Source organism: Dendrobates tinctorius, unplaced genomic scaffold (genome assembly GCF_039654945.1).
Source record: "Dendrobates tinctorius isolate UK_male_01 unplaced genomic scaffold, ASM3965494v1 ptg000071l, whole genome shotgun sequence".
Taxonomy (NCBI): Eukaryota; Metazoa; Chordata; class Amphibia; order Anura; family Dendrobatidae; genus Dendrobates; species Dendrobates tinctorius.
In genome coordinates, this window is record NW_027361739.1 from 14,857,511 (window position 1) to 14,884,440 (window position 26,930).

Sequence of the window (26,930 nt, forward strand, 5' to 3'; positions counted from 1 at the left end):
GAATTCTCGCGGTAATTTCCGCGAGAGTTCCGCTACGTGTGAACCCAGCCTTACTGCCAGGATCCCCCCCAGATTACAGCTGATCACTGGGGGACCCAGCTAAGGGTCACTTTGTCATCTGTTTTTAAGTAAATTACCTTCTGCTCATCAGCCATTACTGATTTTCCTACAGACTTTCCTACCAGCGAGGTAGTGTAAACTAAAGCCTATCATACACAGAAGGTGGTATCATCACTCTCTCTCAATATGGGTCACACCTCCTGCCACTAAATACTCCCCCCAACGGTACAAGAAGCTCCAATCCTTGTTCTTTCCCCTTCTGATCTAAAGGTACTGTCACACTTAGCGATGTACCAGCGATCCCGACCAGCGATATGACGCTGTCAGGATCGCTGGTACATCGCTAAGTGGTCGCTAGTGAGCTGCCACACAGGCAGATCTCACCAGCGACATCGCTGGGGACGGGGGTCGCTACTTACCTGTCAGACGAGGCGATCCTGACGTCCTTCCGCCCGGCTCCACGCTCATCTCTCCACAGGAAGCGCCGCAGGAAGCGGACGACGAGAAAGAGTCCAGGACGTTCTCGCGCGATCAGCGATTACCAGCGGGGGAGCCGGTTGTAGGTAAGTATCAGACACAGCGATATCGCTAGCAATATCGCTATAACGTCACAAGTTATAGCGATATTGCTAGCGATATCGCTTAGTGTGACATGCCCTTAATTTTCACCTCTTTCAGTGACCAGCCAGAATTGGGGCCTCTACCTGCCATCATAGCCATAGCATAATGTCACCGTTATGAACACCGCATCTAATGGACTCATTGAGAGCCATTTAAATATTCTTATGCAATTTGGATGGTCTGCTCAGAGCTTTTTACTGTCAGGATCCAATCTGAGGCTCCTTATTAAGTCTTACTTCAGGATGTCTGTATAAAGTGACAGAGCTGTTACACCTTAAATATATTGAGTACAAGTGGCATAAGCCAATGAAGTACCTATTAATGCTGTAAAAAGTCATAATATGATACATGTACCATAAACAGCACCCAATAGAGTAACACAAGTTTTATCTTCAAAGGTTATCATCTTGGACCACTTATTCAGGATATCTCAAGCAAGAGGAAAGGTAAGGAAGGACGTGTCTGTATATTGAGAGGTTACACAGAGAAGTAAACGCAGAATGATTATGGAGCCACCAGTTTTGCAGAAGCTATGCTGTATGTCCTAATGTAGTTGCTGTTGATGACGCCCAAACCACGTCACAAAAGGAGAAGGATGTGATCACTAGAAGAGCAGAACATGATGTCCTTCTGGTGTTGTGTAGGTCCAGATACGAATTTTGTGAGGTCAGACACTGCAGTTGGTGGAGAGCACCTGGCATGCAATAGTTCACTCAAATTGTGTTGGATGAGGTTAGTTCTGACCTCTGTGTGGCCAGTCATGGTCTTCCACATAAAACTCAAGTAAAAAATGTATTTATGGACCTACCTTGGGGCACAGGCATAGAAAACAGGAAAAGGGCCTTGCCCAAACTGTTCCACAAAGTTGGAAACTACAATTGTCCAAAATTTCTTGGTATACTGAATCATTAAGATTTCCCTTCACTGAAACTAAGGAGACTAGACCGACCTCTGAAAACCATTCCCATATCATTATCCCTCCATACCAAACTTTATAGTTGGCAATGTCAGTCAGGTAACGTTCTCCTAGTATTCACCAAACCCAGACTCATTCATCAGATGTTCCAGACTCCAGTGGCAGCTGCTTTACACCACTCCATCCGACACTTGGCTTCGTGCTTAGTGATGTAAGGCATGAATGCAGCTGCTCGACCTTGGAAACCTGTGCCGTCAAGCTCCTACGTTCTGTTTTTGTTCTGATGTTAATACCAGAGGAGGTTTCGACTTTGCAGTTCGAGTCAGCAGAACGTTGGTGACTTTGCTGCCTTCTGCTCCTCAGCACTCGGTGACCCCACTCTGTTACTTTGTGGTCTTCACTTCATGCTTGAGTTGCTGTGGTTCCTTCCACCTTTCAATAATGCCACTCACAAGTTATGGTAGAATATATGGGAGGGAAGAAATGCCATGACCTGACTACCGGTGACATCCTATTACAGGACCACTCTGGTATCTGTGAGCTCTTTAGTGTGAGACATTCTATCACAAATCTTAGTAGAGATGACTTCATGGCGAGGGACCGGATTATACACCTATTACAATGGGACAGATGGAAAACCTGAATTTGGTTATTAAGAGCTGTGTCCCAATAGTATTGGCCATTTAGTGTATATAGGCCTGTATGGCAACCCAAGATGAAGTCAAACAGAACCAGCACAATGTTCCAGGCAGTGTCCACTAATGTGCAGCTAATCTAAAAAGCTTCATTCCGCTTTCTATAAATAGAAGAGTTTAATTCCTAATTAAAAGCCGCATGGATCCCCAGATACCGGACTGGAAGCCTTTGTCTAAAATGACTTTCATGGAAAAAGCCTTTTTCTTATCTTAGAGAGAACTTACATTAGTGTACGTTGTCCTCATACTTTGAATTTGTCCTCGTTATAAGCCGAGCAACTTGAACATTAAGCACTATGTATCTTGGGCAAATCGATTGCATCGCTCAAGATATCCACATTTATACTGGGGGTCAGATAGCCGGAGGGTTTTTTTTTTTTTTTGGAGACCCCTTTTAAGACGTGACCTTGCGCTGTAGACCTGAAGTGATCACCAGGGATCCTCTTTTGTTCTGACCAGTTAGGTCCTGTAATAGACATCTTAGCTCTGCAGGGCCATGAGAATGATGAAACGGCAAACAACTTCATGTTCATGGCCCACATCGGTAAGCCTTTTTAAGGAAGATTTGGACAATCCTCCATGGGGAGGGCTATAGAGGAGACTCCCATTATTATTGGAGGAGGCCGGATTATGCCCTTGCTATAGGATCTGTAAGTGATTTGAAAAAATGTGACTGCTTTATTCTAAAAAAACAGTGCCACACTTCTTCAAATGTTGTAAATGGAATTGCAGCTCAGCCACATTCTCTTTATTATGCAATGCCAGACACAACCTGTTAAGCAGGTGTGGTGCTCCTCAAAGTGTCAGCAGATTATGTAAACTGAGAGAAGTATAATGTAGTGACCCTGATTCCAGTGATGATTCACTTATTAGGCTGTGTGCTGTTATTTCGATAAAATCAGTATTTTATCAGCAGGAGACTATTAGTGCAGTAGTTGTCTTGTGCCTCCTAGTTGCCTACTCTGTGTAACACCACAATCACCACTAATTAGCAGCTTTCTGCCTTTGGACAGTGTACACAGGAAATTGACAAACCGTGGTGTGGATGTGATTATACAGAGCTCTGTATTATGAGCACTGCTAGATCTGCAGCAGAGAAAGCTGTGACTGTATCAAAATGACAGCAAGCAGCCCAGTATGTGACACATCGCTGGAATCGGGGTCTCAGTTCCTACATCCTGCTGCTCTCAGATTAGGTAGCAAAAATCTGGGGACATATTCCCTTTAAATAGGAAAGAGGCTCTTTTTCTAAAACTAGACAAGCCCTTTAACTCTAGTCAGGCTAGAATATTTATTAATGTAACCGCTGCTTTGTAATCTTGCAAATTGTAAATGGAAAGTGATATAGCTTAATGCACATAAGTTAGACGTGGGACTTTCTGCCGCTCAGCACCACATTCAATAGCTCAGCTACAGAAAGTCAATACAATTATCAAACCATTTTTCTGCTTCCCCGGCGTGAGAGATAGTGGGATCAATGGTCCTCTCTGTATTGGCATAGGCTTCACAGCAGAGCTTTAAATGGGAATTACAGAAATGATCCATGATATTGCAAGAGGAGCTCGAGACTATAGACTTGTTTTCTCGCTGCTGACAGGACCTAAGTCTACACCGCTCTCATGCCAAGGGCATCCGATGCACCCCACTGGCCTTCAGCGCGTTCTGTTATGGTGTCTGTCTTTTTACAAGCAGATCTGATGTAATTGATGACTGAACCTCCTTATAATATTGGTAAGAGAACCGAAAACTCGAGAGTGATCCACCACCCATCGTAGACAAGGGAAAGCCCAACAAAAGATTGGTCAAATGTTGACTTCTAGATGCAACATAGAGGAATAAAAAGACAACTTTCATCATAATAAGGAGAATTGGACTTTTCCTAAGATCAGAAGGTGACACATTGTGATCAGAGAGCCTCCTAATAAGCATGTTGTCCAAAGTGGACAACCTGTTATTAATCCAGCCTTACATATTAAAGGGGTTATCCAAAAATGAATAAGTATTTGTCAATAGACTTAGTGATCAATATGAAAGTGGTGGACCCCCGATACTTGGTGTCCCTATTGACCAGCTATAATTTTTGCTGGCAGAGGCTATATATATATATATATATATATATATATATATATATATATATATATATATATATATATATATATATATAGTAAGCGATGTACGGTATATATGGGTCGCCCTCCAAGGGCTGTGGGGTACTCTGTTCCGGGCCGGTGTCAGGGGGAAAGGTGTCACAGCGGCGGTGACCCGGTCCGTGGCCCTGGGCGCCCAAATCAATGGTGGTTTGTGATATAGTTTATGTGATAGTTCATGACGCCACCTGTGGTGTTTGGCAAGCAAGATGTTAAGCCAACGCTGCATGCAGATCCTCTGGGGCTGATGGTGTGTTGCAGCATAGATGGTGTAGCTCCCCACAGGTGAAACTGTAACCCCAGGGCAGTGTAATGGCAATAGATGAGAATAGGCGCAGGCGGTGTGAGGAATGCTGGTACCCAGATGTAACGGTGCTGACGGTGTTGGCGCACAAATGAATGGAAGACACCAGGGCTTGCAGTTCCAAAGCTTTACTCACAGTCCGTGGTACACACTGGTGCCTGCCTCTGTGCTGTGTCCTCCGGGGCAGAGACTCAATCAACCTCCCGGGCAAGTCAGGATTCTCCTCTCCAACACCCCGCCAACATGTACCTCTCCTGAACGACTCCTCTATTGCGCCTTAAGGTGTGAAGAGCTCCAGTACTGTAGTACTCTGGAGTTCCTCCTGTCAGATGTTCCTAACAACTCTAGTTGTATGGCAGACAGCTGTAGCCTCTCTCAGGGACTCCCTTCTCCGGAGTCCTGGCTCTCTATTCAGTTGCTGTTGTGCCCCAAGTCTTAGATGGGAGTAGTGCATTTACAGCCAACTACTCCACCGGTGTCTGCTGCAGAACCATAAGCGTCCATACAACCTCAGGGACCGGGCCCCAGCCTTGCGCTGAGAACCTATAGGCAGGGTTCCTCTTCTGACCCACAACTCCTCTTTGTTCTCTCTTCTCCTCTTTCCTATGGAAGCTTAGGTTGCAGTTCTACGTCTTTCTCCTTCTGTTCCTCTCCCGTGCCAGCTGGCTCAGATCACTGAGGCAGCTGCAGCACTCCTTCTCCTCTCGGACCCGTCATCAGACTCTCCTGACTGACTGTCCAGACTCCAACTGTAATTCTAAACCTTCCCAACCTTTTATACATCTCAACTCCACCCACCTCCCAGCACATCCAGTGTTCCAAGCAGGGAACCACCAGGGCACTCCTAATGTCTAGGGGGAGAGAGAACCCTCACTGTGATTATGCCGAACTACCCTGTTGTGTGGGATGCGAGTGTTGGAGTGTGGAAAGGAGTTCCCAACTTCCTATGTGGTGGTGCACTACACCTTAGGAGAAGGTGCAGTACCTTCGTGGCGACTGAGCCTCAGGGGCGCCACATATAATACTGCAATGCCATAAATTGCTTAGAGGCTGCTGTCAAGTACTGCACTTCATCTCCTAAACAAGTGCCGGTGCAGATTACAGCAGCCGGTTGTCGGCCCACCACCGATCTCTATTGATGACCTATCCTTCAGATACATAATCTATTTCTCAATACCGGATGACACCAATTAGGTATCACTGATCTAAAGCCCCCGTTACACACTGCGATATCGCTAGCAATATCGCTGTAAAGTCACCGATTTTGTGACGTTACAGCGATATTGCTAGCGATATCGCTGCATGTGATACTTACCTCCGACCGGCTCCCCCGCTGGTCGCGCGAGAAGCTCCTGGATTGTTCCTCGTCGGCCACTTCCTGCGGCGCTTCCTGTTGTGACGACGAGCGATGCGTGGAGCCGGGCGGGAGGACATCTTCATTGCCGCGTATGACAGGTAAGTAACGACCGCCGACCGCTGCTATGTCGCTGGTGAGATCTGCCTGTGTGGCAGCTCACTAACGACCACCTAGCGATGCACCAGCGATCCTGTCTGCGTCATATCGCTAGTCGGGATCGCTGGTGCATCGCTAGGTGTAACGGTATCCTAAGTCTGTTTGGCCATCATGTAATGCCCATGACCCCACCTCAGCTGTTTTGACTTGCAGATGAGGGCTTGACAACCACATGGCACTGGGATGGTGCTATGAAAATCCAGCCTAAGCAACACCACATACTCGATAGCCATATTCAAAATGTAAGGTGGTATGGACTGAGGGGATTTCCGGCCTGGTTCTCCTTATGGCTATGCTGTATTCTGGACAATTTTTGTAGTAAAGTCATCCCCACCCTTATTCAGTTCCTACAAATGCTTTTTTCAGAGTGGAGGCCATTTGTCATTGTAGGTTTGGCAATCCCTTGTGCACGAAGCCTCTTCTGATGGAGTCTGCTGCTGAAATGGACGAGGCATCTGAAAATCCAGTCCAGAACAAGCTCTGTTATTACAAATGACACGCTGACAAATGAGCCCGAGTGCGCACTCTGGGATATAAATAGAGGCGCTGCTGACCTGCACAATATCCCAGGGAAGAGCGACTATGCTTGACGTCTGCCAAGTGTCTCCAAGATATATCCTATAAGTTTAATTATGATGACCATCTGTAGGAGGGAAATTATGTCCCACAGAAACTTCTAGTCTTGAGAGTTGTTTTTTCCATCAGATAAGACACGTGGATTCCCACTATGGTCGCCTGAGTGGTTGCTCTCGATCATTGCTCTATGTAGACAAGCTTAGAATGATCAGCAATGTTCTCGCGATTATTACTGATCGCATCTTTAAGGCTCAACTAAAAAATCATCAATTGTCGACAGATCCAAAGACATACTGATAGGGAATTTAGATTGTGAGCAGCATCGGGGACAGCGATGATAATATGTGCAAACTGTGAAGCGTTGCGGAATATGTTGGCGCTATATAAAAAAATAAAGAAATAAATAAAGAAGAAAGATCAGTCATCAATGCAAACAAGCAATGCATTTTCTATTTATATTGTAAACTGGTTTTGAACCCCTTCCGACATGGAAATTGTATTATAGGAAGCCGATTGGCGCTTGTTTATCTTCAACTTGGAGTCAATTTATCCGTTTATGTAAAAAGACGCTAACACTGAGCATCCGTAATATTTTCCCAGTATTATCTGGATTGCTATCATTGTTGGCCTTTATTTTAGTTGTATGATTGTGGCAGATTTCTGCTTTCAGCAGAATTCTTCCTCACTCAGCGACCAGTGTCTATGTCAGGTTTCTCACTCAGCGACCAGTTTCTACATCAGGTTTCTCAAGCTAAAATTGGGTCTGGGACTACTTGGGCCACATGCACATGTTTGAGTGTTTGGTGAGTCTTTTACCTCAGTACTTGTAAGCCAAAGAGTATAATAGAAACACGTCACCACTTCTGTATTTATCACCCTCTCCTGGTTTGGGATTACAAATACTGAGGTAAAATACTGACCAATACTGAGGTAAAAGACTGACCAAATACTGAGGTAAACTACTGGCCAAATACTGAGGTAAAAAAACTCACCAAATTCAAAAATTAGTAAGGTCACTGCACATTGTGAAATTATAGCTGGGGCTACACAGACCGACAGAGGTTGCATGGCTAAAGTTGACACTGCTGTTTAGCTGCTACTTCGCAGTATCGTAAAAGTACATGGTGTTCCATTGCAATGCCTAGTGTGTGGCAACCCCACTGCCCCATATACAGAATAATGGCCCCATAGCCCCCCTATGTAAATTATAAAGGCCACAGACTCCCTTGTACATTATAAAATAGAACCTCAATCCCCCATGTGCAGCATAACTGCCCGACGGCTCCTATATTACAGTATAATGCCCCCATAGTTCTTGCATCCTGCCATGCAACTAGTTTCCCATCCAGCCCTGTTGCTTCGATATCTGCCCTAGTGTCAGGCGCTCTTCATGGCATCATTCAGCAGACTCTGCTGTGAACAGTACCTGCAACTTTATGATACAGCTTGGATGGCACTTGGCACATTTAAAGACAGGGTGCCGTGCGCCAGCTGCCTCTCTACCACCAGGACTCAGTCCATCTGTGGCGGCGGGCTGCAAAAATTGCTTGGGGGGGGTTGCATGTTGTAGACCCTAGATCTACATCATCGATAATGTGGAGGATTACCGTTGGAAACTGACAAAACGTAGAGGTCATACAGTACAGTCTACAGTAGAGGAAACGTCATACAATAACAGAGTGTAGTCGTCAGCGCACCGCTCATAGTATAAGTCTGCAGCTGTTGCTATTACTCCATAAAGCATCAGACCCCTCTTCTCTGGGAACACTGCTAGTATTGCATGCAGTCTAGACAATCCTCTGTGGACTTCGCTCCTGATACTTTTCACCTGTGATCAATCACTGTAGCAGCTACAAGGACAAGGGAGAGATTTGTTGCTCTCATATATTTAGCTCGCAGAGCATTGTCTAGACACTACAGTTGTAGCAAACTGACAGACGTGAGACTGGCTACTTCCATATGGGCTTTTCTGCTGGGAATGTTTTTTTATTCAGTGACCTCAAGCAGTGATCTTGAAAATATTACATTGTATATTGAGAAAATTGGAAACCTAGGATATGAGGCTGTTTTGAGAGTAGATAACATGGCTGCCTTCTTCCAAAGACACAGTGTCTATCCATGGGTTGTGCCTAGTATTGGAGCTCATTTCTATTGAACAGTCACTGTGCTGCAGTACCACACACAACCTGTGGACAGGTGTGGCACTGTTTTTGGAAGAAATCTGCCCCGATTTTGTTTTTTTAAAACCTAGACAAAGTAATATTTGGGATATAACATGTCGCTGATGTTTCTGTTTTGGAAAACTCTCGGTATGCCTCGCTGTTTAACCCTTTGCTTCGTAGAACTTGATCTCTTTTCTTACGTAGCTGAGGCTACTGATAGGTCGTCTGTCCCTCCCTGGGGAAATCTCCCAGCTGTCGTATGCTGCTCACTTGCTTCCTCTTAGGTGCGGGTGTGGGAAGCAGGTGGATTAACACTGACTCATTTTACTGCAACGCATACATAGGACAGAGGTTAGCGCTAGTTATTTAAAGGGACATGAAATGAATATCCTTCCTGTTTCAATAGGGCATTGTCATCTTATCCCGCACTCATAGTGTGGACATGTGATTGTGTATCATTCGTCCCCCTGTGAATCTGCACTGCTATCATTTAAAATGACAAATAGGGGGTTTTATACGGACCTCAAAGGGTTCACTAATTTCAGCTTCCAAATGTACTAAACCCCACAAGAACTCTCCGGATTGGGGAAACGTAATCAAAGCATAACATTATATTGACAGACTGTGGCCTGCTAGGTGAGACGGGCTTGGCTCTGCTGCATCAATATATTTATTAGACTCCTATTAGATATTATCCAGTATTTGGAAATGAGAAGGGGTGCAAGCCCCTCACACTATACCCCTTCTCATTGTATAACCACAGTATTCAGTTGTACTGTGCCTGGTATACACCGTGTGTATGGCTTGACTTGCTCATTGCTGCTTTTTGTGAATTTTTGGGCCCCCGTAACCTTTACAAGTACAGCTGAAACTAGAAGTTTACATACACTATATAAAAAGACTGCGTGGCCTTTCAGCCCATGTTGATACAGTACTCTTTTCGCTGTGGATATTGACACAATCTTCCAGCTTCCGCCGTCATCTTCACAAAGTCTTTTGCTTTTGTCCTTGGGTTGATATGCACATCGGACCAAAGCAGGTTCATCTCTGGGACACAGAACCCGGCTTCTTCCTGAGCTATATGATGGCTGGTCATTCCCACCTTGTTTGTACTTCCATGTAATTATTTGTACAGATGAACGAGGCACCTTCAGGTATCTTGAAATTGTACCCAAGGATGAGCCAGACTTGTGCAAGTCCGCAATTCTCTTCCAGTCTTTCTTGAGACTTTTCCATGATGCTACACAAAGAAGCAGTGTGTTTCAGGTGTGCATTAAAAATACACCCACAGGTGTGTTTCTAACTCAGATGTTGCCAAAAAAAAAAAAAAATCAGAATCAGAAGCTTCTAAACACATGACATCATCATATGGGCAATCCAGAATTGTTTAAAGGCATAGTAAGCTTAGTGTATGGTAAACTATTGACTTTGCAGTAAGTAATAAAAATGCCTTAAACATTCTCTCTAATTATTCTGGCATTTCACATATTAATACTTATGGTAATCCTAATTGACCTAAAACGGGAAATGTTTATTCTGATTTCATGTCAGATATTGAGAAAAACCTGCGTAGTAGTGTAGTGTAGTGTAGTGTAGTGTAGTAGTAGTAGTAGTAGTAGTAGTAGTAGCGTAGTAGTAGTAGTAGTAGTAGCAGTAGCATCTGCCACACCTGTCAACCGTTGCAATGCAAAGGGTGAAATCCACAACATGCATTGTCAAACTGGGGATTTCAAATCTGCAGCCACGATCAATTTCTGCTGTGGATTTTTACCATAACGTGCTGATGATTTTTGTAAAATTTTACCCATTACGCCGCAAGTGTGATACGGAAAATGCGCTGCATGTTTGACCTTTTGTGCGCCCATACCTTTCCACTCCCTTACCACATTAAAATACGTCACCTATGAAAATGGCGCAATTTTTCACACCAGGTACGGTCTCTGTGGACGTCTCTTTTAAGTAGCTGTCCAGTTTGGTAAGCCCATTTCATGTATGGAGAGCTGCAAAGAGTGTCTCCCGCCCTGGAGGACCCGTCAGGTCCTGCGTTACAGCCTGTTGATTTGAATGAGTACTGTTGCTCCTGCAGAGGTGCTGCAGGGAAATAGGAGGCCTGGCAGTATTTAAACAGATTTCTGTTGCTTCATACACTTGTGATCAGCTTCTTATGATGAGACCCTTCCAACCATTATGGATTGCCCAAGGAAGGCATGTCTTTCTACTGAGCTGCAGAATATGGTGGCGTTATGTGAGCAGCTGTGAACATGACCTCTTATAAAAGGGACACTATTGATGAATGCTCTTCCTGGCTGATGGTGTGTGGCAGAATTCAGACTAGCGACCATTATACCCACTAGTGACAGTCGCACACAGCATAGCAGAGTTGTCCACCCCTCCCTATACAAACTGCACAGGATCCATTTAATCCCCAAATCCCAATCATAAAAGGCACAATGGAGAGGTTCCTGGAAATGCAGCGATGAAGTGCGGTGACAATACAAAGCAGTTTGTACACGCAGGAGGGATCTTTTGTGTGGATGGCTGAGTAAGTGGATGGGTGACATCACTGAGTCTAGTATTGGATTACAGCAGGCAGGGGAACCACCCACTGCAGCCCTAGTATCCAGCAGTATGAGGCTGACTGCCTGGACTCTGGCACCCTGGGCTCTTCCCTACTGATCCATCCAAGTTCACTCTGCCTGGGGGGAGATCCAGCTCTCTGTAAGTACCACGCCATAGTACATAGTAGCCAGGGGGGGCTAAGTGCCCCAGCCGAGGGGCATGGGGCTGTGTGTGCCCCCTTTAAATACTTGATATGCTTTGCAGTCACTTATGCATTTATTTTATACCTAGCTGGTAACTAAGAGGTTAATGATTGATCAAGCCTTTATGCCGCGGCTTTATATAGTCAAGGCCATTCTTGAACTGTTTGGCAGGGCCTGCTGAAACTTGTAGTCCTACATCCGTTATATTGTACGCTTCTTACGCATCATCTGTTCCAGTACTTCAATAGCCGTCTTATTTAGCTCTGGCAGCTAAGGTGTTAATCGCATTCTTAATATATTGGGGTGTTCAGCCCTGGAGGGCGACCTGTATCTTGGTTTTGGTTGGCAGAGCCCCCTGGCATAATGGAGCCACAGGTTGTCCTTCTGTCCACGTACGTGCTGCTGCATCTGGTATCTCCGTGGATCCAGAAGGAGTTAGAGAAGCGTCATTTATTATTAACGTTTCGAGTGTTCGTGAAGCAACCTCCATGTATTATTCAGATGCAGCTGAGCCGAGTTTGTCTTGTAGTAGCGCAACTTCTGGTCATATCAGAACGTGCAGTCTGGGATTGTACCTACGTGACCTTAGGAAGCGATGTGGATGCAACCCTGACAAATTCAGCTCTGCTACATGTGTATGTAGGGAAGGGTTATGGCTCTTGTGGTTTCCGCTGTTTTTGGCAGAGTCTCCTGGGACTAAATGTCACTATTGAAGTTTACATTTAATTCTGCTTTTGTGACCTTTTGGCAGCCAGGGGCATCTCTGCTAGTTAATGCGGAGTATGCCAGTGCTGGTACTGGCGCTGACGGTGGTAAAAATGTCATATTTATCATATATGCGTGTGCCCTGGGCGATGCCACATGAATGTGAGATGTTCTGTGTGGCTCTTCTGACAGTGGGTGAAGTTGTAGTCTTCTATTAGATGATTGTCACATTTATTTACTGACGAAGGTACTAGAACCAAGTACTAGAACCCCCCTCTAATTTTAGTGTTAGCAGAGATGTCACCTGTTGGACAGCTGCGCCTAAGGGCTTGCCCATGTCACACATGCGATGGAGATCACTTTACACACGATGACACGTTACTTTTAGGCCATTTTCACACGCTCCTTATTAGGTCAGTATTGGGTCAGTATTTTACCTCAGTATTGGGTCAGTATTTTACCTCAGTATTGGGTCAGTATTTTACCTCAGTATTGGGTCAGTATTTTACCTCAGTATTGGGTCAGTATTTTACCTCAGTATTGGGTCAGTATTTTACCTCAGTATTGGGTCAGTATTTTACCTCAGTATTGGGTCAGTATTTTACCTCAGTATTGGGTCAGTATTTTACCTCAGTATTGGGTCAGTATTTTACCTCAGTATTGGGTCAGTATTTTACCTCAGTATTGGGTCAGTATTTTACCTCCGAATTGGGTCAGTATTTTACCTCCGTATTGGGTCAGTATTTTACCTCAGTATTGGGTCAGTATTTTACCTCAGTATTGGGTCAGTATTTTACCTCAGTGTTTGTAAGCCAAAACCAGGAGTGGGTGATAAATCCAGAAGTGGTGACGTGTTTCTATTATACTTTTCCTCTGTTCCTCTCCTGGCTTTGGCTTGCGCATACTGCGGTAAAATACTGACCAAATACTGAATGTGTGAATGTGGCTTATAAAGATCATTTATAGATCTCAAAGAATCTCAGTGTGATGTAAATGCATATCCATTGCCTTATTCAATTACACTTTCATACACCTTGAGCTCATTGGTGTCAACGGTGGTATTATTTGGGTACTATGTGCACCATTATTTATTTACTGTTTGGAATTATTATTTAGGGCAGGAGGGTAACTAAAGGGGCAACCAAGGCATTTACTCAAGTTCTGCATGTTGATGACAACCTATTATTATTATTATTATTATTATTATTATTATTATTATTATTATTATTATTATTATTTTCAGCTCTTATAAAATGGTGTTTAGCACATCTAAGTGCCGCCCGCTACTATAGTACCCATCCAAAGTTGCCATAAGGTATTAGCTCCCACCTAATAGTTAGAGCCAAAGTTCTCATTAGTATTCGGCTATATTCACCCTCCACTTTTTTTTACTCACTAATCCCATTACTGGTTGTAGTGCCCAGAAATCATGCCACCCTTATAAACCCTTTTTATCGTGTCCAGATAAACTGTGCCCTACAACCTTTCTGAAAAAGCATGTGGTATAAAAAATAGGAAAACCTTAAAAATGTTTAATAGGAAAATTCGGTTCTCTCCTGTTGCTAGTCAAATATGTTGTGGTTGTTTGTTCTTCACTTGAAGAATAAATTTAATAATAATCTTTATTTTTATATAGCGCTAACATATTCCGCAGCGCTTTACAGTTTGCACACATTATCATCACTGTCCCCCGATGGGGCTCACCATCTAAATTCCCTATTAGTATGTCTTTTAGAATGTGGGAGGAAACCGGAGTGCCCGGAGGAAACCCACGCAAACACGGGGAGAACATACAAACTCCTTGCAGATGTTGTCCTTGGTGGGATTCGAACCCAGGACCCCAGTGCTGCAAGGCTGCAGCGCTAACCACTGAGCCACCGTGCTGCCCAAATTTGATTGGTTGCAGAAAGTGACACCTTCTGGACACAATTTACAAGTCATCCTTCTTTCACACAGAGTATAACATACACCCCCTCTCCGTCCCCCATGTCTTCTTCGTGGTTATGGTGTATTTTTTATTTATTTTATTTTTTTTTAGGCTCGTTCTTCAGTGCCCGTTCCTGATGCTTTGGCTATCTGGGTCCCTGGATTGGTGCATTGGCTGGCTGGGTCCTTGGATTGGTGCCTTGGCTGTCTGGGTCCTTGGATTGGTGCGTTGGCTGTCTGGGTCCTTGGATTGGTGCCTTGGCTGTCTGGGTCCTTGGATTGGTGCCTTGGCTGTCTGGGTCCTTGGATTGGTGCCTTGGCTGTCTGGGTCCTTGGATTGGTGCCCTGGCTGTCTGGGTTCTTTGTATTGGTGCCTTGGCTGTCTGGGTTCTTTGTATTGGTGCCTTGGCTGTCTGGGTTCTTTGTATTGGTGCCTTGGCTGTCTGGGTTCTTTGTATTGGTGCCTTGGCTGTCTGGGTTCTTTGTATTGGTGCCTTGGCTGTCTGGGTCCTTGGATTGGTGTCTTGGCTGTCTGGGTCCTTGGATTGGTGCCTTGGCTGTCTGTGGGTCCTTGGATTGGTGCCTTGGCTGTCTGTGGGTCCTTGGATTGGTGCATTGGCTGTCTGTGGGTCCTTGGATTGGGGCATTGGCTGTCTGTGGGTCCTTGGATTGGGGCATTGGCTGTCTGTGGGTCCTTGGATTGGGGCATTGGCTGCAGGGTTGTGGAGTCGGTAAGCCAAACCTGCGACTCCGACTCCACGACTCTGACTCCCACATATATTGCTTATATTTAAGTGAAAAATGTATTGTAGTACAATGTGAACATCAGACATTTAATCATTTTTATGATACAATAATCAAGATATTTAGATAGAACATAATATATATTTTTTGGAATACAACTTTAGAACACAAAAAACTAATAAATTGTAAATATGTAAGATGCTGTGGTAGCCATGCTGGTTCAGTATTCCTTCAATTTTGAATAAATCACCAACAGTGTCATCAGCAAAGCACCCCAACACCATCACACCTCCTCCTCCATGCTTCACGGTGGGAACCAGGCATGTAGAGTCCATCCGTTCACCTTTTCTGCATCGCACAAAGACACGGAACCAAAGCTCTCAAATTTGAACTCATCAGACCAAAGCACAGATTTCCACTGGTCTAATGTCCATTCCTCGTGTTCTTTTACCCAAAAAAGTGCCTTCTGCTTGTTGCCTGTCCTTGGCATTGGTTTTCTAGCAGCTATTTTACCATGAAGGCCTGCTGCACAAAGTCTCCTCTTTACAGTTGTTGTAGAGATGTGTCTGTTCCTAGAACTCTGTGTGGCATTGACCTGGTCTCTAATCTGAGCTGCTGTTAACCTGCGATTTCTGAGGCTGGTGACTCGGATGAACTTATCCTCCGCAGCAGAGGTGACTCTTGGACTTCCTTTCCTGGGGCAGTCTTCATGTGAGCCAGTTTCTTTGTAGCGCTTGATGGTTTTTGCCACTGCACTTAGGGACACTTTCAATGTTTTCCCAGTTTTTCGGACTGACTGACCTTCATTTCTTAAAGTAATGATGGCCACTCATTTTTCTTTACTTAGAATTTGTATTATGGCAAGAAAAAAAGCAGCTAACAGTCTATTCAGTAGGACTATCAGCTGTGTTATCCACCAGACTTCTGCACAACACAACTGATGGTCCCAACCCCATTTATAAGGCAAGAAATCCCACTTGCCTTATAAATGGCACACCTGTGAAGTGAAAACCATTTCCGGTGACTACCTCTTAAAGCTCATCAAGAGAATGCCAAGTGTGCAAAGCAGTAATCAAAGCAAAAGGTGGCTACTTTGAAGAACCTAGAATATAAGACATATTATCAGTTGTTTCACACTTTTTTGTTAATTATATAAGTCCACATGTGTCAATTCATAGTTTTGATGCCTTCAGAGTGAATCTACAATTTTCATAGTCATGAAAATAAAGAAAACTCTTTGAATGAGAGGGTGTGTCCAAACTTTTGGTCTGTACTGTGTGTGTGTGTGTGTGTGTGTGTGTGTGTATATATATATATATATATATATATATATATATATATATATATATATATATATATATATATAATTATACACACTATGACTTATCTCAGCTAAGACAAAGCCTAGATCCTCAGGCTACATTCACACCATGGGCAAAGCCAGGATCAAACCTAGGGAGGGGGCAGAACCTCATACTGCACGCCTCAGCTCCTGCAGAGCCTCATACTGCACACCCCTACACACTTGAAAATTAAGCCTGCACCTTAAGAAGATGTGGTGATGAATGCAGTCTATTTATTCCAACTATCAATTGATGTTGGTGTGTTACTAAAGTCGAGCAATGCCTGTCCTGGGCGTCCTTTTGGGCAGCTATGAGGTGTACCTGACTGGTGCTAAAAAAAAAAATAAAAGAGTGTTAGTCTGTGTGCAACCCGACTTTCATTCTTTTTGGTACAGATAAGATATGGATAAATGGAAAGATAGAACAGATTTCTAATCTGCTTTTGCTATTGAAAACTATCTATGAGCTCAAAAACCTTTCAGGTGATGCGGTTTTTTAAAAAGCTGATCTGCTTTTGCAGCTGAAAAACATATACTCAAAAAACGCAGGAAAAACGCTGTGTGTGAATGTAGCCTTAGGCTACTTTCACACTTGCGTTTTTTTGCGCTGCGTTTTTTGCGCACACAAACGCATTAAAAAACGCATACAAACGCTGCGGTTTTTTGCAGCATTTTTGAAGCAAAAAAACGCAGCGTTTGTATGCGTTTTCAATGCGTTTGCGTTTTTTTGCACATTGTTTGTCTTCACCAAAAAAAATCAAGGTAACAATCAACACACACCACCAATGGGACATCAGTGGCGGTGTGGAATGGTAATATATAGACCCCGTGTACAGCCGTATTCTTCACATTTGCTTGATTTTTCTCGTGTCAACATGGATCTGCACTGGAAGAGTTTTCAACTTGGATTTGGACATCGAGATGGCTAGGGCATATGCAGTTGCTTGCCATGAACAAAGGAAGAGAGAGAGACAGCAAAGACGGCAGCAGCGGCGTTTGTGGATACATCCGATTGTTGAACTCCGGGAGAGCCGTGGGGCGTACCACACCCTCTACAGCGAGCTACAGGCAAACCCGGATAAATTTACAGATTATATCCGGATGTCCCAAGAAAGCTTCAGGGATTTGCTTGCTCATGTCCAAGAATCCATCCGGAGACAGGACACACAGCTCCATCGTGCGATTCCTCCTGAAAAACGGCTCCTGGTGACGTTACGGTACGTAATATTTAAAAACCAAGGTGGGGGGGTGTCTGCTTTTTTTTTTTTTTTTTTTTTTTTTATGTGACATGTTCTAATCAAAACCTGGCCTAATTATTTTTCTTGAATGTACTAATTTTTTATTTTATTGTTTTAAAAAACCATATACAGAAATATTAATTTTACTTCTTTCTCTGTTTCGCAGATTCCTGGCGACTGGAAAGACCCTATCTTCACTACACTTCCAGTACCGTATTGGAATCTCCACCTTGTCTGGAATTGTTGCGGACACCTGCCGGGCTCTCTGGAACATTCTTTGTCCAGAATTTATGCCCCTGCCCACCGCTGAAAAGTGGATGGAAATTGCTGACAAATTCTGGACAGTCTGCAATTTCCCCAACTGTTTGGGAGCTGTTGATGGTAAACACATACGGATCATCAAACCCAAAAGAACTGGATCGGAGTACTATAATTACAAAAAGTACTTTTCAGCAGTACTCATGGCCATTGCGGATGCCGGATGTATGTTTGTAGCAGTGGACATTGGAGCATTTGGCCATGGTAATGACTCCCAGGCTTTTAAAAACTCAGACATGGGCCGGAGGTTGTATGGCAACCAATTTAATTTCCCCATGCCACGGCCTCTTCCCCACACCGAAGCTCTGCCACTGCCCTTTGTAATGGATGGGGATGAGGCTTTTCAAATGTGCGCAAACCTACTGAAACCCTACTCCAGCCGTGACTTGGACCACACCAAAAAAATCTTTAATTACAGGCTGACCAGAGCCAGAAGAACTGTAGAGTGTGCTTTTGGGATTCTTGTCTCCAGATGGCGAATTCTCGGCACAGCCATTAATCTTAAACTTGAAACAGTGGATGAGGTGGTTAAGGCGTGTGTGGTTCTACATAATTTTGTGATGGCTAAAGAGCACCCGACCTTTGAACTCGATGGTGCTGCTCCTAACCCATTGCCTGAATTCACTCAGCACCCTCTCAGATCATCCGTTGAAGTTGGCCAAATGAGGGACCAGTTTGCGGCCTACTTTATCTCTGATGTAGGACGGGTGCACTGGCAAGATGAAATGGTGTAAAAATGTTTTCGTGCGTGTATGTTAATAAAAAACCTGTTTTGATACCTGTACCGAGTGCACTATGTCTTTTTACACTCCAATAAAATAACTTCCCATGTATACGTGTGAATTCATGATGTTCTCACACCTGGGCAGGTAAATACACATACGAGTTAAACTGCAGCATCGCTAGTCTGCGTGAAATATATTGGTACGTAAGCGACGCTGCAGGTTAAACATCGTATGTGTATTCACCTGCCCATTCACCAGCCCATGATTGATAAATAGTTATGATAATAGGCCTGGGTATTGGTCATAGGACTGGATATTGGCAATATGACGTGTATTTTACCCATCAGTTGATTCAACACACACTTAGTAAGAGTATGTTGTTAATTACAAGGTATATCTATAATCCCCCTGGCTTAGTATCACAATAAGTGAAATGAGGATGGTAAAAACAGCCCATCCTCAAAACACTTTTTATGACACCTTGCAAAGTTTAAGGCGCATTGTGTGTACGGCGCAGTGTGTGAACGTGGCGCAAAAAATATTAATCAAACTTTGTTATGGTAAACCAGAAATTTAAATTTTATTTTTAACCAAAAAAATTATAAACTATTTTTTTCTGCGTTTTGTGGCAGATGGTTGCAAGTTGGGGGTGTGCAGTGAAGATGAACAGCTTATAGTGGATGCAGGTGTTCTAGGGGAAGGGGCAACAAAACTTGTGGGGGAAGGGAGGCCAGTGATGGGAATGGAGCTAGACACACTAGGAGGAGAGGACAGAGGTTCAGCGACAGTGGTCCAAACTGTTTTTTGTCTCCTTAAACTGGCCTGCCTGGACCTCCTTGGGCCCAATGCCCACCTTGATTGTTGGCCCCGCCTGGAACTTGGGGCAAATAAGGAATGTGGGTCCCCCGTCTGCTGCTGTTGCTGTGGCTGCTGCTGCTGTGGCTGCTGCTGATGCTCTGTGGTGGCAGTGGCAGTGCTCGTCCTTGCAGGAGGACTGGTGGCGGCAGTGATGGTCCAGGTTTGCGGAGTGGTGGTGGCAGGGCTAGTACATGTTGTAGTGTTGGCGTCAGGGCTGTTCCACGTTTGAGGAGTGGGTCACAGTGGCTGTGCTCCAAGCATGCATGGGGGTGGCAGTGGTGCTCCAGATAGGAGCAGCACTTGCCATGGTGGTGTCGGTGAAGTGACCAGCAGCACTCAGACTTGTGGTGGTGTAATGGTGGGTGTCCTGGCTTTGAATAGAGGTGTCCGTGCAGTGGTTTGCAGCACAAGTTGGTAGTAAGGTGAAGCGAGTCAATGGTGGCACAGTTGGAAATGACACCACTGACTGCTGCCCGTACCGATTGTGCTGCATAGCCTGCAAGAAAGCATTGTTGCAGGCCTGCAGCACACTCAGCTGTTGCTCAAGACTAAGGTGTTCCGCCATGCCCTTTTCAATTTTACTAAAAAAAAATGGTGCGCTGGTCTGAGTTCGGCCTCTAGACAGTCCAATGCGCTGTTCGACAGAGTGGAAGCGGTGTTCCATTTGGTTAAAACCACGTTCCATGAGTGAAAAACCGCTTTCCACTCTCTGACAGCGACTTGAGGCTGGCATTAAAGGCCTCGCTCAAGTGCATAAACTCGGTTAAGACATTCCTGTCCAAGTCCCTCTGCCGCTGGCGGGTAGTGCCCGCATAACCAGTGGCAGAGACCTGAGACAGGGAAACACCTGATTGACCAGCTTCCTGGTCACCAGCTGTCCGTGTTGCTGACGTGCAAGGTGCTTCCTGGCTGTCGAATGGCTGAGACGGGTCCGAGGTCGTCCGATGAAGGACCGCTCCAGGGCCAGGTTGCAGGGTGCTGCTCCAGGTGCTGTGGAAGAAAGGAAAAACATTACTATCATGCATTTACAAGAAGCATCAGCTGTGGAATAAAAAAAACAGATTAAAATAAAAACCAAAAAATTATAATACTTACGCTCTGGAGGCAAGGACCGGTCTTAGGAACTGCAAAGCTTGACAGTATCGGTATTTTGTTCTGGTCCTTGCCGCTGAACCACTGGGAACCTGCCCCTCAGCACGAACATCACTGTTTAAGCGGTCCTTGATCTTGCGCCAACGTGTTCGGACTTTGTTCACTGTTGGAAAAACAAACAACATTTAACAATATTGTATGATGCACGACATATGCCATCACTAAACCCAACAGTGATATCACGAACAAGAGTCAATGCGGCACAATACAGCAATACAATACCCAAAGCAGTCACTGTTGGCCAGATGACACTGTTGGGTTTCCTGCTAGAATATATCTAGCAGGAAACACAACAGTGCCATCAAGGACAATAGTCACTGCGGCATAACAGAGCAGGGAAATATTAAACGCCTTTTTGGAGGTTGCAGGGGTGCTGTCCCAGCCATCCGTCAATGCTGCGGCCACCTCATTCCATAGCCGCCGGGTCACCACATTGTCCTTGTACAGCTGGTTACGGCTGTTCCACAACGGGGCACGCTCCTGGACCAGGCGGATAAGGTGCTCATTATCCAGGTAGACTTCTTCATCCTGTTGTGGAACCTAGACTAAAAATATTCATTAGAATATTTGAATTTTGTGTGAATATAAAGTTAAAATAAGATCCAGAAAAGAGGAAAGATAGAAGATAAAAAATAAAGGACATTACAAATCATTTGATACTTACATTCCGTATCACCACCGGGACTTGGCTTGGCTGCTCATGCTGTTCGCCTTCACTAGTCGCGTCCGCTGAAGATGATGTTGTCTGAAAAAAAAAAAAGCCTAAAATGTTAAATATTTTGAGAAGCAGCAGATATACTTACCAAACGCACGAAATTAATCACCTCATGGTCTGCTTGCGCCAGTTCCTGCCGGGATGGTGAATATTCAGATTCCGAAGACATACTGCATGTAAAAATAATACAAAGCATTAGTACATATACAATTTAAAAGGACCGGCATACATTAGATATAATACTCACATTCTTGCCGCTGAAGCTGGAATTTAAAATTGTGACTTCTTTTGCAGTCTGTCTGCTCTCCAGGCTGTCTCTATAGTTGTGGTACATTTCTGGCAGACACCTACTTTTATATAGACATGGTTTTTTTGGAGGGTGGGGGTTTTATCATGTGTCTAGTCAATGTAGACTAAAAAAACGCATACGTGCGCATGCGCACCCATAGATTCTAATGTTAATTTTTTGCGCAAAACGTGCGCATGCGTCTTTTTAAAGCGGTTGGGCGGTCAAAAAAATGCAACATGTAGCGTCTGGAAATTATGGACGCACACCGGAAAAAAACGCAGCGCACGAAAAACGCATACAAACGCATACCAATGCGCACCCATGTTAAAGATAGGGGAAAAAAACGCATGCGCATGTATGCGCAAAAACGCAGCGCAAAAAAATGCATATGTGAAACCAGCCTTAGATCAGGAATAGAACAGCCATTTATAGGACATTTCATAACTTTCCCAAATTCCTATGAAAAAATATTCTGCACATTCTGCATTGAACTACTGCACCCAAATTATTATATATTTTAGGAGTCGGAGTCGGTCCATTTTATACCGACTCCACCAAAATGAGCTCCGACTCCGACCCCACAGCCCTGATTGGCTGTCTGTGGGTCCTTGGATTAATCCAGTTTTGGTTTTGTGGATAACTGGGAGATTAACTTTTTTTTCTTCCAGTGGCAACATTCTGGAGAGCAACCGCCATGCGAGTATTTGCTGCTTCATGTAAAAGCTGCAGTCAGCGGAGAGCTGCCGGTTGGGCAGTCACGTGGGCATTTCTGTAGTCATCACTACGTCTGAACCTTAAGTGCTAATAGCCATATACTGACTGTATGTGCAGCTCTGGTGCCATCACCCAGGACTATTACTTAGATGCCAGCCAGGTAGCTCTGGGTAACATCACACCAACGTCTGATTTGTGGGGTGATTACAGCCACAACAGGACTGGTTGCGTGCTATCCCAGGGTGGTTTATAGCTGGCATATGGTCTGAATTTCTCTTTTGGCACACATGTTATTATTCAGCTGTTGCCATTGGCGTGTTTGCTATTTTTTGTGCTTGCTGGACTCATGTGACTTGCTAGCATTGTTTTTTTTTTTTATACGTGTGGTTTTTTAATTACGTCTTTGGACGTTATATGATGACGAGCCTGTAATTATATGATCCAGTTTTATAACTATTGTCACATGAAATTGGGTTTGTATAGTAACTTCTGCCACGTTTAATTATGTAGCTATGTCTCATAATATTTACCCTGACCTTGGCAAGGGGCGGAAATAAACTTTTTCACATTAAGGCTGCAATTTTTAAAAATCTTAAAGTGAATCGTTACCAACAAGACCAGGTTATTACATGGGCAAAAGAGACCATTACCCAGGGACCTCCACCATCTTATTCACTCTGCCTCTGAACTCATTCCTCAGCTCATCAAGGTGTCCGCGGTGGTATTATCTGGGTACTGTGTGGCACCATTATTTACTTTAGGCATTATGTTGGCCCTGTAGCTGTACTTTGATGTGTACACAATGATGTCATTATATTTAAACAGAATAAAGTCTAATGAATCGGGGAATATTATCCTTACAGGGTCACTCCCATCTTCATAAATGAGTATTGTTGGACACTGCTTGTGAATACGAGCAATTTTGCAGTTTGCAGCTTATTAAAATTTTCATCCGTTCTTTACATATTTAAAACTTTTTTTTTTTTTCCTTTTGTTTTTAGTTTGTTGCCTTAGACTAATGGTCGGTCTCCTAAGCAACAAACTATAAACAAAACGACAAAAAAAGTGTTAATATCTCAAGAATGGTTGCAAATTTTAATAGGCGGTAAATATAAAAAGTTTGTTTTTGCAAAGAATGTCCATCTGTGTAGATGGGAGTAACACTTTAACGTTGTTTCCCTATCCAAAAACAACTCCCCCCTTTCCATGCATTTTCTTCATCATAAATGTTTTTTCCACTGGGCCCCCACCATTCATGATCAGCTATAAAAAAAAAAAAAAAAAATGGGTAGAGGTCATTAGTTTTGGGTCAGTCCAGACTTTCACCTCCATAACGGTCAATTTAAATGAATGTACGATATTGCAAGTGGGTGTTTGCACTTGAGCTCTATTGTTGAGCTTCATGCAGCTATGTGTAAGTAGCCTTCATACTGTGTACAAGAAGGAGCTTTTTATATAATGGCTTAGTTCGGATACACTGTGCCCAGGTCTGCTATAGAGTATAGGACAGATGCTGCCCATGGGCCAAATCTGGCCCTCTGGCTGTTCCACTCTGGTCCACAGACCGAGACATTCAATGAAAACGGTGCCCTCCCTCACCTGCATCCAGATATCATTGCTATAGATAGCTCATACTGTATGTAGGTGGATTATGTGGAGTCTCACTGTATATAGGTGGCGTATATTGTACAGTATATAGGGGTACTGTTTGGGGCTCATACTGTATATAGAGAGGCTATTTGAGGGCTTATACTGGATATAGGGGGCTTACACTGTATTTAGGAGGCTGTGTGAGGGCTCGTACTGTATATAGCGAGACTGGGGATTCATAATGTATATAGAGGGCTATGTGGGGACTCATACTATATGTAGGGAGCTCATACGGTATATGGGGGCTCATGCTGTATATAAGGGGGTGTCAACATACTTCAGCTCAATATTAAGTGAGGCAATTGTTATTTTATAGTCATATTAATTGTAACTAATGTTACTATTCAGCAGAATTAATTTCAGCCTATTTGTTTCCGGCCTCCGCAACAGTTAGGGGTTCTCGTGTGGCCCCTTGGGAAAATGATTTGTCCACCCCGCACTATAGTATGAGTCCCCCTGCCCCCATAGTTTAAATGTGCTGTGTTATCTGTCTCGTGCCTTTTTTTGCACTGATTCATGTACATAATTATCATCCATCATATTTAGATACTTCAACCTTACAAATGGTTTCTTGCGCTTGCCAGGGACATTCTTGGACGCCACCGTTCTGTTATTTCTTAGAAGACACATCCATTTTTTTTCCTGCCATAATGATATCATTAAATACCTGAATTTTTAGCGAATGTATGGATTTTGGAACAAAACCATTAAAAAAAAAAAAACGGAGGAATTGGCCTCATCTCTACTCCTAGTGAAGTCTCATCAGGTGCGTGGTCATACCTCGCTCTGACCCGATGGCAGATTGATCTATGGCACATGGTATGCTGACAGGTGGTATGGCGGAGGGCAGTGATCTAGCTTACATCAGGGGTGTGTCGTAGCCGTGGCTTGTGTTATTGTGTGTCGGCCATATGAGGTCATTACTAGATGTCGCTCAGCAGGTGAAGTCCCCACACAAGTGACCGCTGATTGAATTGTTCCTGGGAGAGATGAGCGGCGCCTCTGTAGCACCACTCGTTGCCAAGGATTATACAAGTATTATTTGCAATCCCGTCAGCTGATGACTCCATTGACATGCATTATGTCAGTGGTATCTTTAGTGCCCAGCAGCGTGTAATATGCCCGTTGTGATGGCAGGTGACCCAGGGTCTATTGGTATGCTGGTAGTGACCTGCTTGGGGCATTTCACGTGGAGGAATAAACATGATGTGCACAGTTTATGTAACTAAAAAGGTACAAATCTTTATTCGGTCGCTATAAAAAAAAAAAAAAAAAAAAAAGAAACATAAAAATGCTCGTACATTATAATGTCAACCCTGATAACAGGCCTAATGTAGTGTCCACCGCCCTACAAAATGATCAAATGTATCACAATGAAAACCACGTAACAAGTCTATACGCAGAGGATAACTATCACCAGCAAATCTCCCGCTGGGCCCAAAAAATGTGATCACAACAGATATATATTAATAGGAGGACTAATCCAGCAGCTGTATCAGTAATCTGTGGCAGCGATCACCACCTACTGTACCTGCCAGCAGCAAGTCACATGTGCATCACACCGCAATGATGACGTCGCACCACGTCGTGTAAGGAGAAGCGACCGCACAGATGCTGTCAGCAGGTACGAGGTCGTTTTCCTGGCTCCCCTCTAGTAGTCTATGTCTTACAAGTGGAGTTTGTTTGCAGTTGAAATTCCGCAGCATGTGCACAGTAGAATGTAAATCACATAGACTTACATGCTACTGTACACTGTCTGCAGACCTGCTGCGGATCCGCAGCGGCCAAATCCGCAGCGTGTGCACATAGCCTAAGAGTGGAAGCAGAGCTGAACTTTGGTATCCTAAAAGCCCCGCAAGAAAAGCAGCAGACAAAAACATGGCAAATCCTGCCTTTTGTCTTCAGTTTTATTGCTAAGAAATCAGGTTTTGTCTGCAGAAAAAAAACCTCAAAAAAGACCATTAGGCTACAGATGTGTGCAATTGACGTGATGCCCTGTAAATGGAACCACACCATGTCTAGAATCTAATGATACAATGTATGCACATTCACTTCAATGGAGCTGTCCTACTATACCAGACACCACCTGTAGACAGTAGTGGCGCTGTTCTGGAGTGAAGACAGCCATGTGTTTTTAATTCTCGCAATATTGGACTTGCATCTTGAAGCATTGCAAAATCCTAATTATAATAATTGCAGTAAAAGTGCACTGTTATTATTAATTAAAACTGGTGATATTGTTCCTAAGGATAAGAATAATGCCGTGAAATAGAAGTATGCCCTGATTGATGTATGACACCGTGCGCCGTAACGAAGAGTAAAACATACAGTCATAAGTCAGTTACACAGCCATATAGAAGTGGAAATATATGGTATAATGTGCCGCAGATGGGGACCCCCAACACGGCAGTGAAACCCATGTTGTCTCTGGCAGGATGAAAGCTGTCTGCCATCAGCTGTGCCATTGTGGCATCATTTTTATATCTGGATGTAATTTTACATGACAAATGGTGTCCTCACAATTTAGTATGTGAAAATAAAGGTATTATGACCGTCATGGCACTTTTATAGTGACTTAATAGATATCTGTAGGGAATAAATCGGCATCCTTGTCCTCGTTTAATACACATTACAAGTTTTGATGCCATGTCCTCTTCGTGCATCAAAGCGGGACTGTGGGTAAGGTTTTCACCTCTGCCACAGCCCTTACGCATTTTGTACAAGCCTCAGTTTTTAAAGTTCACGATAGCGCCACCCTTGCCACTGGTCTCCCAAAATGGTGTTGGCGGCACATGTGG

General features: G+C 44.0%; 1 protein-coding gene across 5 annotated transcripts in view; it reads left to right on the forward strand.

Moving 5' to 3' along the window:
- The window catches only part of PKIG (cAMP-dependent protein kinase inhibitor gamma), a 125,878-nt gene that overhangs the window by 73,116 nt on the left and 25,832 nt on the right, over window positions 1–26,930 (forward strand). For 2 of the 5 annotated variants that reach the window (XM_073582434.1, XM_073582433.1), the window contains one exon: window positions 1,080–1,127. The exons of 2 other annotated variants lie outside the window; for them this stretch is intronic. The gene's annotated coding sequence lies outside the window, so the exon portion shown is untranslated. Of the gene's footprint in view, window positions 1–1,079; window positions 1,128–11,570; window positions 11,713–26,930 lie in introns of those variants that run through there. One more of the 5 variants, XM_073582435.1, reaches the window with a different exon arrangement.